At 47.9% G+C, this 12,509-nt stretch overlaps 1 protein-coding gene across 2 annotated transcripts in view; it reads right to left on the bottom strand.

Moving 5' to 3' along the window:
• Positions 1-12,509, bottom strand: part of LOC147112076 (cohesin subunit SA-2) — a 137,645-nt gene that overhangs the window by 119,454 nt on the left and 5,682 nt on the right. The gene's annotated exons all lie outside the window — the stretch shown is intronic.

The raw sequence follows: 12,509 nt of genomic DNA, 5'->3' as shown, positions 1-12,509 counted from the left end.
TAAAAGCTTAGCCAAATGGGTAGGTTTTAATGAGCGTCATAAATGGAGGAAAGCGAGGTAGAGAGGTTTAGGGAGGGAATTCCAGAGCTTAGGGCCTCGGCAGCTGAAGGCACGGCCACCAATGGTGGAGCGATTGAAATCAGGGATGCTCAAGAGGCCAGGATTAGAGAAGTGCAGATATCTCGGAGGGGTTTGTGGGGCTGGAGGAGGTTACAGAGATAGGGAGGGGTGAGGCCATGGAGCGATTTGAAAACAGGGATGAGGATTTTAAAATCGAGGCGTTGCTTAACCGGGAGCCAATGTAGGTCAGCGAGCACAGGGGTGATGGGCGAACGGGACTTGGAGCGAGTTAGGACACGGGCAGCCGAGTTTTAGATGACTTCAAGTTTACGTAGGGTGGAAAGTGGGAGGCCAGCCAGGAGTGCGTTGGAATAGTCAAGTTTAGAGGTAACAAAGGCATGGACAGCACTGTTCTCCATAAATTATACTGTAAATTGGATGGTGCAACTCAATTTAGTTTTCATTTTTTTAAATTCTAACATAAGCACCAAAAAGCATTTGCCAGTGTGTACAAATGGCGAGTTCAAATTGACTTTCATCAGTGTTATTGAGAATTTTTCTTGGGGTAGGAATTTTGATGATCAATATATATTATACAGCTTTAACGTAAGCAACTAGTGCTCCCTTAATGATCATTAGTGATGTTTGGTACTGTGCGCAATATTGTGGGCGTAACCAGGGGAAAATTTAATGATGTACTCGTACACAGCCGAGAAGGCCCCATCATGCCATTCTCATTGTTTAGAGGAAGGTAATTCCACTGGGAATTTAATGACTTTGTTTTTCAGAGAGCGCTGGTGCAATATGCTACGTCGCACGGAAAACTGATACGGTTTCAACTACGGAACATCAATCTTCTACGCTGAGCCATCTTCTGAGTTTGTTGCAGTCAACAAGTGAACTGTAAGGCTGCCCGGTCCCAAGAAGCACTGGTTGTCTACTACGTAAATCAAGATGCTGCATAGAAAACCTTGCAAATACAACTGCAGTAATATTCGGCAGCAATCGTACGGGCGTGCCAAAATGGCTGCTGGAATAGCTCAAGATTCTCTAATCCGTGGTGTAACCTAAAAAGGAAACTTGGCAAAACCTGGTGGAGATCTGTGAGTATTTAATCTACAATTCTTTTAACCATGTAATTGTTTTTCTCAATAGTTTAAGAGGTAAGGTGCAGTATGCAAACAGGAGAACCTTAATCTTACAGTTACACAATAACAACAGCTTGTATTTATATAGCGCTTTTAACATAGTAAAGCGTCCCAAGATGCTTCGCAGGAGTATTAAAAGACAAAAAATTTGACAACAAGCCACATAAGGAGAAATTAGGGCAGGTGACCAAAAGTTTGGTCAAAGAGGTAGGTTTTAAGGAGCATCTTAAAGGAAGAAAGAGAGGTAGCGAGGCGGAGAGGTTTAGGCAGGGAATTCCAGAGCTTAGGGCCGAGGCAACAGAAGGCACGGCCACCAATGGTTGAGCGATTATAATCAGAGATGCTCAAGAGGGCAGAATTAGAGGAGCGCAGATATCTCGGGCGGGGGGGGGGGATTACAGAGATAGGAAGGGGTGAGGCCATGGAGGGATTTGAAAACAAGGATGAGAATTTTGAAATCGAGGCATTAACTGGGAGCCAGCGAGCACAGGGGGTGATGGGCGAACGGGACCTGGTGCGAGTTAGGACACGGCAGCCAAGTTTTGGATGACCTCAAATTTACGTAGGGTGGAATGTGGGAGGCCAGCCAGGAGTGTGTTGGAATAGTAAAGTCTAGAGGTAACAAAGGCATGGATGAGGGTTTCAGCAGCGGATGAGCTGAGAATTTGAGCAGATGATCAATATACACCCTTTATATACTGTGATGGCTAAAAGCCATTGTAACTTCATAATGCTGGTTACTTCTGATGGCCACAAGCCGCTAGAAAATAGGGTGATGTTGGGCAAAAGTGACTAATTTTCCATAGAAACGGAAAGAAAGAAATAAGAGAAACGTAACAGGAATGGTTTCCTCAGTACTTCTTGTTACGTACTGCGATAATATTTAAAAATAATTACTTTACTGTACCATTAAAACATGTACAGTGTCAGCTCAGATGCATCAAGAGAAAGAGACTGGTTTTTGCAAAAGAACGTGGGACTGTGGTTGCAAATAGTCACCTGCCATTTTGCAAATTGAAAATAAAATGTGACAAATTCTTAACATATTTATTTCTGTTGTCAATTATTATGAATCAATTTATTTGATTTTTCTTTGATATTTTTCTTACAATTTTCAACCTTGTTTTCAAATCCCTCCATGGCCTCACCCCTCCCTATCTCTGAAGTCGCGGTCAGTCATTCACTGCTCCGCCACAGACTGCGCTATGGAACTCCTCATAGCCGGCAATCAGTGAAATCAGTTGAACTGACGAAAACTTGAGCTTTTTCGATCTAATTATGCTGTTAAACACCCCCTTAAAAGTTAAGCCTTGTTGGAATAGGCGTAACAGGGGATTTAACAGCATATTGACTGCTGAACAACCATTCAGGCCCTGAAAAACATATTCGATAATATATTTGTGGAATGTCAAATTTCTCCTTGTGTTACCAAATTATTAGATTTTTTTTAATAATTTTTTTTAAATTTTAAGTTTGTTTATGATATTTCAGCTTCTACCTTAGCTCCATGTGTATGTCCCAATCTTTATTTCGCTCTCTGTAAAAAATTTTAAATGTGAATTGAATCAGTGCTTTTTATTTCCTGATTTGCAGCCAGTGAGAATTCTTCAATGTGATTGGCTGCTTAGACAGCTTGATGATGTCACTGCTGCTCTACGCTCGGAATCTGTGTTGATTATGATTGACATCATTGTGCCTAGTAGCAATTCCAATCTGTAACTAGTTCTAATCTTGTGTCATGCAGTGGCAAGAGGTCATTCAAACTCCTTTGCAAATGATAGAATTATTTGAGGTGCTAGGTTGTGAAATAACAAAGTCTTATCACCAACTAGTCGGCACATTTCTACTAGGTTATGGGTCATGGTCAATGTGAGTCAAGGCCAAAAGTAGCATTTGGATATGTGCACTGCAGTGAAATGGCAGCTCAATTTTCTTGGCAATATGAAGTTACTATTAACAGGTTTAAAAAGGTCCTTCATCTCCAGTTATATTTTTCATATGAAATTATATATTTTAGAATTTTCTGAAGAGGAGGTGCATTGGTCAGGAATATAGAATATTGACTTGGTGCCAGGATAGGAGAAAGTGATAATAGATCGAGTCTTAAACGTGAAGATAAATAAGGATGCAGGGTGGATGGGCTTAACAGATTTTCTTCACTCCTACCTTCTTCTGATTGTCTAAACCTTTGATTAGATTTATGCAGTTTTGCTTGAATTATGAACAGCTACATTAAAAAAAATTACAGTACTGTATAGCGCAACAAACCCATTGTGGAAAGGAAGATTGGGCGATGTGTATAATGAGCGGCTGATTCACCTCCACCCATTTTGCAGCCCCACCGAAGATGAATTTCACCCCCTGCCCCGTAACAGAACAAAACAATATTCAATCAAATGCTGTAATAAGCTAATGTCGTGGCAGAACAAAGCATTATTTTGTAGTGAGCTTTTATGTAAACACCATCTATGGTAGGCGGGTTATAAATAATGTTTATCAGCTAATCCTGATGCAGCTCATGTGTCTTACACGTGGGAATAGACTCTGCACATGGTACCCTTTGAGCTAATGAGTGACAGTTTACTATAATTTCACATTTTGGATCAAACTATAGAAGTGAGCAGGTAATTGATGAGTAGGTGTCACTGGATGGCACTACCGATAACTCCTTCCGTCGATTAACTGTTGATTAGGAGGAGGCAGATAGGGTGGTAATTAGCTGGGTTACATGGCTTGGCTAGGGGAGCAGCTAGCTCTAGTGAACCAGGCATGCGCACTGTAAGAACATAAGAAATAGGAGCAGGAATAGGCCACTTGGCCCCTCGAGCCTGCTCCGCCATTCAATAAGATCGTGGCTGATCTTGGGCTCAAAGCCACTTCCCTGCCTGCTCCCCATAACCCTTCACTCCCCATAATCCCTCACTCCCTTATCTTGCAAAAATCTGTCTATCTCCACCTTAAATGTATTTAATGACCCAGCCTCCACGGCTCTCTGGGCCACAGATTTACGACCCTCTGATAGAAGAAATTCCTCCTCATCTCAGTTCTAAAAGGGCGACCCTTTATTCTGAAACTATGCCCCCGAGTTCTAGATTTCCCCACGAGGGGAAACATCCTCTATGCATCTACCTTGTCAATCCCCCTCAGAATCTTATATGTTTCAATAAGATCACCTCTCATTCTTCTAAATTCCAATAAGTAATGAGTCGGAATGTTGTCAGGGTCTATAGCCTTTGCTATGTCCAGTACACTCTGCCACTTCTTAATGTCACTTAGAGTAGACCGAATTGGCTGGACACTGCCACCTGTGATGGTGAGGACTTTGGGAGGAGGCCGAGTAGGATTGTCCACTCAACACTTTTGGCTGAAGACACTTCAGCCTTGTCTCTTGCACTCAGGCGGCTGAGGATGGGGATGTTCATCGAGCCTCCTCCTGTTAAGTGCTTGGTTGTCCACCAGCATTCTCCACTGAATGAGCTAACAGGCAGCAAGGTAACATTTGTTTTGTCTTTTGACTCGTACATGGGATGAGAGTCCAAAGGTATCACTTCCTGCTCGAGTCCATTCCGACGTGTCTGGTCACACAGCTGAACCTTGTGCTTAGCTGTTCTTTCAAGGCGCCAGCAAAATGCAGCATGGTGTCAGTCTATGTGGTGAGCGGAGTCGCGCTCCTCAGGCGATCAAAGAAGGCAGCCAAGACTAGAGCCTCCTAGTAGCAACTGAATTCTCCCACAGTGGAATGGGGCACCCGGGTGCACCATCAAACTCAGTCAGGACTTTCCCACAAAGGGGGGAAAGAAATCATCAGCAGATGGTGGACAGTAAAATATCGCCAACTAGGCCTTCCTCTGTTTGAGGAGCACTTGAGTTGAGTCCAAAGGTGCTAGATTTGAAGTCTTCCTGAAGAGAGGATTCCAACATAGTCTTGAAATAGAGAGAGATATTCTGCCAAAGTTGATCAGAGCCAGAGATGGAAACAGCGGTGTTCATTACCTAGTCCATTAGGAATGATTCGCAGATAGCTAGCGTGTCGGGACTGACACATGAGACAACGCCGGTAATAGGTGACAGGTTGCCCCAGAGTCAACAAACGTTTGTGTAACCTGATGTACCATGGCCCGAAGTAGCTGCCAGTTGCCAACAGACGTAGCCACCTGTGCATGAAGTTAGACCCACGATCAGATGGCCCAGTGGGCTCCCTTCACTGCACAGCAATTTGCAAAGTTGAAATCTGAAACTTGGGACAGGTTACTAGGTGTATCCGTCTGCACTTTGCTCCTCAGCCCCCTCGCAGTCACTCCCCAAGGGGGTTACTTGCTAGCTGACTAGGCTGGGACTGCTGACTGGAAGCTGAGACTGGTGGGAGAGGAGACAGCTTAATGAAGCTCACGTGAGCTGTGTGTTGCACCCTTGCTGTCAAAAAGTATGTTGATGACAAATATGTAAGATATTGCCAAAAAAAAAAACCATACAGTGCAAATCTTCAACTTTCATAGCAAACAATATCTGTATATCTGGTTCAAATTCTAATTCCGCTTCATGCCCGCTTAAGGCTCCCGCTGCTAATCCAAGTGGATTTTCCGAGTTCTGCTAGTTTAAATGCTGTTGAGGGATACTCCTTTTGAGGGAGTGGAGTGAGCTGGGGAGGGGGAAATGGGTAGCAAGAACATCCCTGCTGCAGGCCTCAAGAGATCAGGCCGCAGCCACTTGCCTCCTGAGAAAGGGCAGTCAATTGTTTTGATATTTTAAACATTTTAAATTTAGCCCACTGGCCAAGCGCAATCGGTCCACGCTACGGTCAACGGTACTCGGCTTGTGGGCCATTTACAATTTAAACCCGCTGAGACACAACGGCACTCCTAACACCCAGCGCAGCTACGGTGTTAATGAAGGTGAACTCGGCATGTTTCTTCTCAATCATCATGTCGTCCGCATACACCTGCCCGAATAAGAATGGGCGTATTCAGCATCTGCCATAGAAACATAGACAATAGGAGCAGGAGTAGGCCATTCGGCTCCCCGAGCCTGCTCCGCCATTTAATGAGATCATGGCTGATCATCCAAATTCAGTACCCTGTCCCTGCTATAGAAGGAGGGTAAAAGACTAGGGCCTAGATATTGGGTATAGCCCCGCTTGAGGCGCTAGAACTGGCGGTGCGCAAAGTTTATAGCCAGACGAAACTTATCGCTGCCTGGCGAGATATTGGGTTGCATCGCCCCCAAAGGGGATTGAGGCGCTAATTCAGCCGTTGCACGGTGCTCCTAAGGCGCAAAAGTTCAGGCGCTACTCAATATCGACGCGGACGGGCGCAGCGCAGATGATCTCAATTACGGGAAACCACGAGACTTCCAGGCGCCGGCCGGCTCTTAAAGGGGTGGGTCAGTCAGCCTGAGCTGCCACACCCAACGCCCTGTAGGCCTCAGAATCGGCGCTCGCCCTTCTCTGGCATTAGAAACTTGTTGAGCATGGAGAAGGTTAGACAGAGAGCAGAGCGCTTCAGCACTGAGGCTCTGGACCAGTTGGTGGCTGCAGTTGAGCGCCGTTGAGATGTCCTGTATCCGGACAATGGCAAGAGGCCGAATCAGAAGGCTTACCGACGATCTTGGAGGGAGGTTGCTGTGAGGGTCAACTCCAGCAGCGTGGCGACCAGGACCCCTGTTCAGTGCAGGAAGAAATTCAACAACCTCACACGGATCGTTAGGGTGAGTGATGGTTTAGCAAACTTCTGATTCACTCCATCTGCAGCTGACTTCGGGCACCCTGTTGCCATGATGCCCCAATGGCCATCTGTCAGCAAGCACCCATGGCCCTTTCTGGGCACACACATGGACAGATGTCTCAAGGCCTCATGTAAGGGCTCTTTCACCATGGGGGGCATGCGATGATGTCTCAAGGCCTCATGTAAGGGCTCTTTCACCATGGGGGGCATGCGATGATGTCTCAAGGCCTCATGTAAGGGCTCTTTCACCACGGGGGGCATGCGATGATGTCTCAAGGCCTCATGTAAGGGCTCTTTCACCACGGGGGGCATGCGATGATGTCTCAAGGCCTCATGTAAGGGCTCTTTCACCATGGGGGGCATGCGATGATGTCTCAAGGCCTCATGTAAGGGCTCTTTCACCACGGGGGGCATGCAATGATGTCTCAAGGCCTCATGTAAGGGCTCTTTCACCATGGGGGCATGCGATGATGTCTCAAGGCCTCATGTAAGGGCTCTTTCACCATGGGGGGCATGCGATGATCTCTCAAGGCCTCATGTAACACAACTTCCCCTTCTTTCCTCTCCAGGCCAAGCTGGCGGCCAGGCGAAGGGACCACTTTCAAACCGGTGGCGGGCCTCCACAAGTGGTCCCTCTCACGGATCTGGAGGAGAGAGTGCACCAGATTCTTGAAGGACGTCTGTCTGGTCCTGTGGCCACTGCATCTGCCGACCCCATTTCCGACAGCGAGGGTAAGACTCTCACCTTATTCACCTGTTGCCTTCCACTTGGTCCCCCCGCCAGTATGCTTCCTCAGTGTGCAGCCATGTCAGAGCCTTGCCGCAATCTGGCATGCCTTTCCGCAAACCTGTCCTTTTGCTAAAGCCACTCTTCCACCTCCCTGCTTTCAGATGAATCAGCACCAACTCGGGCTCAACGCACTGAAGCTGCCAGTGCCAGTGCCACCGGAGGCGAGGAGCAGGAGGAATCCGGACCAGCCGTTGCAGAATCCGGGGAGCGGACACATCTACAGACTGGGGATAGTAGTCCCCTGGAGGGGAGGGGGGAGGGGCTCTGATGATGAACCAGTTGCCGGAACAAGCGGCATGCAGCAACGCAAGGGGGATAGGCAAGTTCGGCCACCGTCTCCCCGGAGGGCAAGGCAGGTAGTTATGACTGCTGCTCAGAGTGCAGAGGAGGCGCGTCGCCTGGGTGAAATGAGCAAACAGGCCCGGCTCAGACACACGGAGCTGATGGCTGCAGTGGAGAAGATGCCTCAGTCAATAGATTCATTGGCTAAGAGTATGTTGGACTTCGGGGCAACAATGGACAGGACTCTCCAGGGCTTCGGGGCAACAATGGACAGGTCTATCCAGGGCTTCGGGGCAACAATGGACAGGTCTATCCAGGGCTTCGGGCCAACAATGGAGAGGACTATCCAGGGCTTCGGCCCAACAATGGAGAGGACTGTCCAGGGCTTTGAGGCCGCTATGGAAAGGACTGTTCAGGGCTTCGGACAATCCCTGGAAAGGTCTGTCCAGGGCTTGTCCGAGGCAGTGGAGCGGTCGGCACCTGCCTTGTCCGAAGCAATGGAAAGAACTGTCCAGGGCTTCTCCGAAGCACTGGCACCTGGCACACAGGTCCTCACTGTTGCCACGCAGTCACTTGCTGGGCTCGTCCACACCCAGATTGAGGCAACGCGATCTCTCACTGCAGCCACCCTCTCTGCCTTTGTCCTCCTCCTCATCCTCCGCCTGCTCTTCCTCCTCCTCCTCCTCCTCCGCCTGCTCTTCCTCCTCCTCATCCTCCTCCTCCGCCTGTTCTTCGTCCTCCTCCCCCTCCTCCTCCTGCTCTTCCTCCTCCTCCTCCTCCTGCTCTTCCTCCTCCTCCTCCTCATCCTCCGCCTGCTCTTCTTCCTCCTCCTCCTCCTCCGCCTGCTCTTCCTCCTCCTCCGCCTGCTCTTCCTCCTCCTCATCCTCCTCCTCCGCCTGTTCTTCGTCCTCCTCCCCCTCCTCCTCCTCCGCCTGCTCTTCCTCCTCCTCCTCCTCCTGCTCTTCCTCCTCCTCCTCCGCCTGCTCTTCCTCCTCCTCCTCCTCCTCCGCCTGCTCTTCCTCCTCCTCCTCCTCCTCATCCTCCGCCCGCTCTGCTGGTCGTTGAGGGACAGCTGGAATTGGCTGGGTGCGTCGATTCGCCAAGTTGTGGAGCATGCAGCAGACGACGACGATGTGTCCCACTTGCTCCGGCGAGTACTGCAGGGATCCCCCCGAATGTTCCAGACATCGGAAACGCTTTTTGAGAACACCAATAGTGTGCTGTTCACTGTGCCTGGTCGCCTGATGGCCGCTGTTGATCAGCTCTTCTGCTGGGGTGTCGGCCACACGGAGTGTTGTCATCAGCCATGGGCAGAGAGGATAGCCCTTGTCCCCAGTAAGCCAGCCTCGTGTTCGAGCCAGCCCCTCAAAAAGGTAACAAACTGAGGTCAACCGCAGGATAAAGGCATCGTGGCTGCACCCTGGGAAATGCGCGGTGACTGCCATGATGATTTGGCGGTGGTCACAGACCAGCTGCACGTTGAGAGAGTGGAACCCCTTGCGGTTGCGGAAGTCCTAAGGATGCTGGCATGCCGCCCTCAAAGCCACGTGTGTGCTGTCAGTCGCCCCCTGCACCATGGGGAAGTCCGCAATAGAAGCGATACCCTGCGCGCGCTCCACCTGCTTGTGCAGGGTCAGAGGGAAGGTCATGAATTGACGCCTTCGCCTATAAAGGGCATCTGTAACTTGCCGGATGCAACAGTGGACTGCAACCTGAGCGATAGTCGCAATGTCCCCAATGGCTGACTGAAAGGATCCGTTGGCATAAACATTGAGGCCATCAGTCAGTTTAGCGAACACGGACAGAGAGGTTCTGCACCGTTCACGCGGCTGCAGATCCTCAGCAAGCAGGTGGCACAGATCAGTAACAATGTCCCTCCAAACATCACTTAAAATTTAAGTGTGACTGGGCAAGCTCCCGAGAGCAGGCCCACCTTCTTCGACGGGGTATGTTAGGAACCTAAGCCTAGCAAAGACAAAATAAGTTAAAAATGGGCCAAAATAAAACTGATAACACATCCCCGACAGATTGCAGCTCGATACAAGTTTGGGAAAGTAGTGAACATTAATGATAACCTTCAAGGGCATTTCGAGTATTGCACGCTTTGTGTTAAGTGATGACTATCAAGCCATGTAGCATTTTCTTCCACTGATTCACCCAACAGAATACACAATTTTGATTTATTGTTCTCATTTTGCAGTTTGCAACCCACTCGTAATACAAGCTCCTACTGACTTTAACAGCACAGAAGAAAAACAAGTAAACACAGAAAATGTTAAAATCTATTGAAGCTGGGTGATTGTAAGAGAATCTATAGAAACATAGAAGATAGGAGCAGGAGTAGGCCATTGGGCCCCTCGAGCCTGCTCCGCCATTCAATGAGATCATGGCTGATCATCCAAACTCAGTACCCTGTCCCTGCCTTCTCCCCATATCCCTTGATCCCTTTAGCCTTAAGAAATATATCTAACTCCTTCTTGAATATATTTAATGAATTGGCCTCAACTGCCTTCTGTGGTAGTGAATTCCACAGGTTCACCACTCTCTGGGTGAAGAAATTCCTCCTCATCTCAGTCCTAAATGGCTTACCCCTTATCCTTAGACTGTGACCCCTGGTTCTGGACTCCCCCGCCATCGAGAACATCCTTCCTGCATCTAGTCTGTCTAGTCCTGTTAGAATTTTATAAGTTTCAATGAGATCCCCTCTCATTCTTCTAAACGCCAGCGAGTATAAGCCCAATCGACCCAATCTCTCCTCATACGTCATTCCTGCCATCCCAGGTATCAGTCTGGTGAATCTTCGCTGCACTCCCTCCATGGCAAGAATATCCTTCCTCAGATAAGGCGACCAAAACTGCACACAATACTCAAGGTGTGGTCTCACCAAGGCCCTGTACAACTGCAGCAAGACATCCTTGTTCCTGTACTCGAACCCTCTCGCTACGAAGGCCAACATACCATTTGCCTTCTTAACCACCTGCTGAACCTGCATGCTTACCTTCAGCGACTGGTGCACAAGAACACCCAGGTCTCATTGCACTTCCCCTTATCCCAATCTATTGCTGTTCAGATAATAATCTGCCTTCCTGATTTTGCCACCAAAGTGGATAACCTCGCATTTATCCACATTATAATGCATCGGCCATGCATCTGCCCGATCACCCAACCTGTCCAAATCATACTGGAGTTTCTCGGCATCCTCCTCACAGCACACACGCCCACTCAGCTTTGTGTCGTCTGCAAACTTGGAGATATTACATCTAGTTCCCTCGTCTAGATCATTAATATATATTGTGAATAGCTGGGGTCCTAGCACCGAACCCTGCGGTACCCCACTAGTCACCGCCTGCCACTCGGAAAAAGACCGGTTTATTCCAACTCTTTGCTTCCTGTCTGCCAACCAGTTCTCTATACAAATCAGCACCTTGCCCCCAATCCCTTGTGCTTTAATTTTACACGCTAATCTCTTATGCGGGACCTTATCGAAAGCCTTCTGAAAGTCCAAATACACCACATCCACTGGTTCTCCTTTATCTATTCTACCAGTTACATCCTCAAAAAATTCCAGTAGATTAGTCAAGCTTTTGTAAATCCATGTTGACTTTGTCCAATCCTGTCACTGTTTTCCAAGTGCTCTGCTATTACATCTTTTATAATGGACTCTAGCATTTTCCCCACTACCGATGTCAGGCTTACCAGTCTATAATTCCTCGTTTTCTCTCTACCACCTTTTTTGAATAGTGGGGTTACATTAGCTACCCTCCAATCCATGGGAACTGTTCCAGAGTCTATAGAATTTTGGAAGATGACCAGTAATGCATCTACTATTTCTAGGGCCACTTCCTTAAGTACCCTAGGATGTAGATTATCAGGCCCTGGGGATTTATCAGCCTTCAATCCCATCAATTTCCCTAACACCATTTCCCTACAAATACTGATTTCATTCAGTTCCTCCCTCTCATTAGACTCTATGTTCCCCGACACCTCTGGGAGGTTATTTGTGTCCTCCTGTGTGAAGACAGAACCAAAGTATGTATTTAACTGGTCTGTCATTTCTTTGTTCCCTATTATAAATTCCCCTGATTCTGACTGCAAGGGACCTACGCTTGACTTCACCAATCTTTTTCTCTTCACATATCTATAGAAGCTTTTACAGTCAGTTTTTATGTTCACTGCAAGCTTACTCTCATACTCTATTTTCCCCCTCTCAATTAATCCCTTTGTCCTCCTTTGCTGAATCCTAAACCCATCTGGTTCACTAATGTCCTTTAGGAAGGAAATCTGCCATCGTTACCTGGTCTGGTCTACTCCAGACCCACAGCAACTCTTAACTGCGCTGCACAGGAGTGTTTTAAGACACAAAATTTGACACCGAGCCATATAAGGGTAAATTAGGGCAGGTGACCAAAAGCTTGGTCAAAGAGGTAGGTTTTAAGGAGCGTCTTAAAGGAGGAAAGAGAGGTAGAGAGGCAGAGAGGTTTAGGGAGGGAATTCCAGAGCTTAGGGCCC

This window comes from Somniosus microcephalus, chromosome 10 (genome assembly GCF_052327205.1).
Source record: "Somniosus microcephalus isolate GS21.2 chromosome 10, FLI_Smic_1.0, whole genome shotgun sequence".
Taxonomy (NCBI): Eukaryota; Metazoa; Chordata; class Chondrichthyes; order Squaliformes; family Somniosidae; genus Somniosus; species Somniosus microcephalus.
This window is presented reverse-complemented; position numbering and strand designations above follow the sequence as displayed.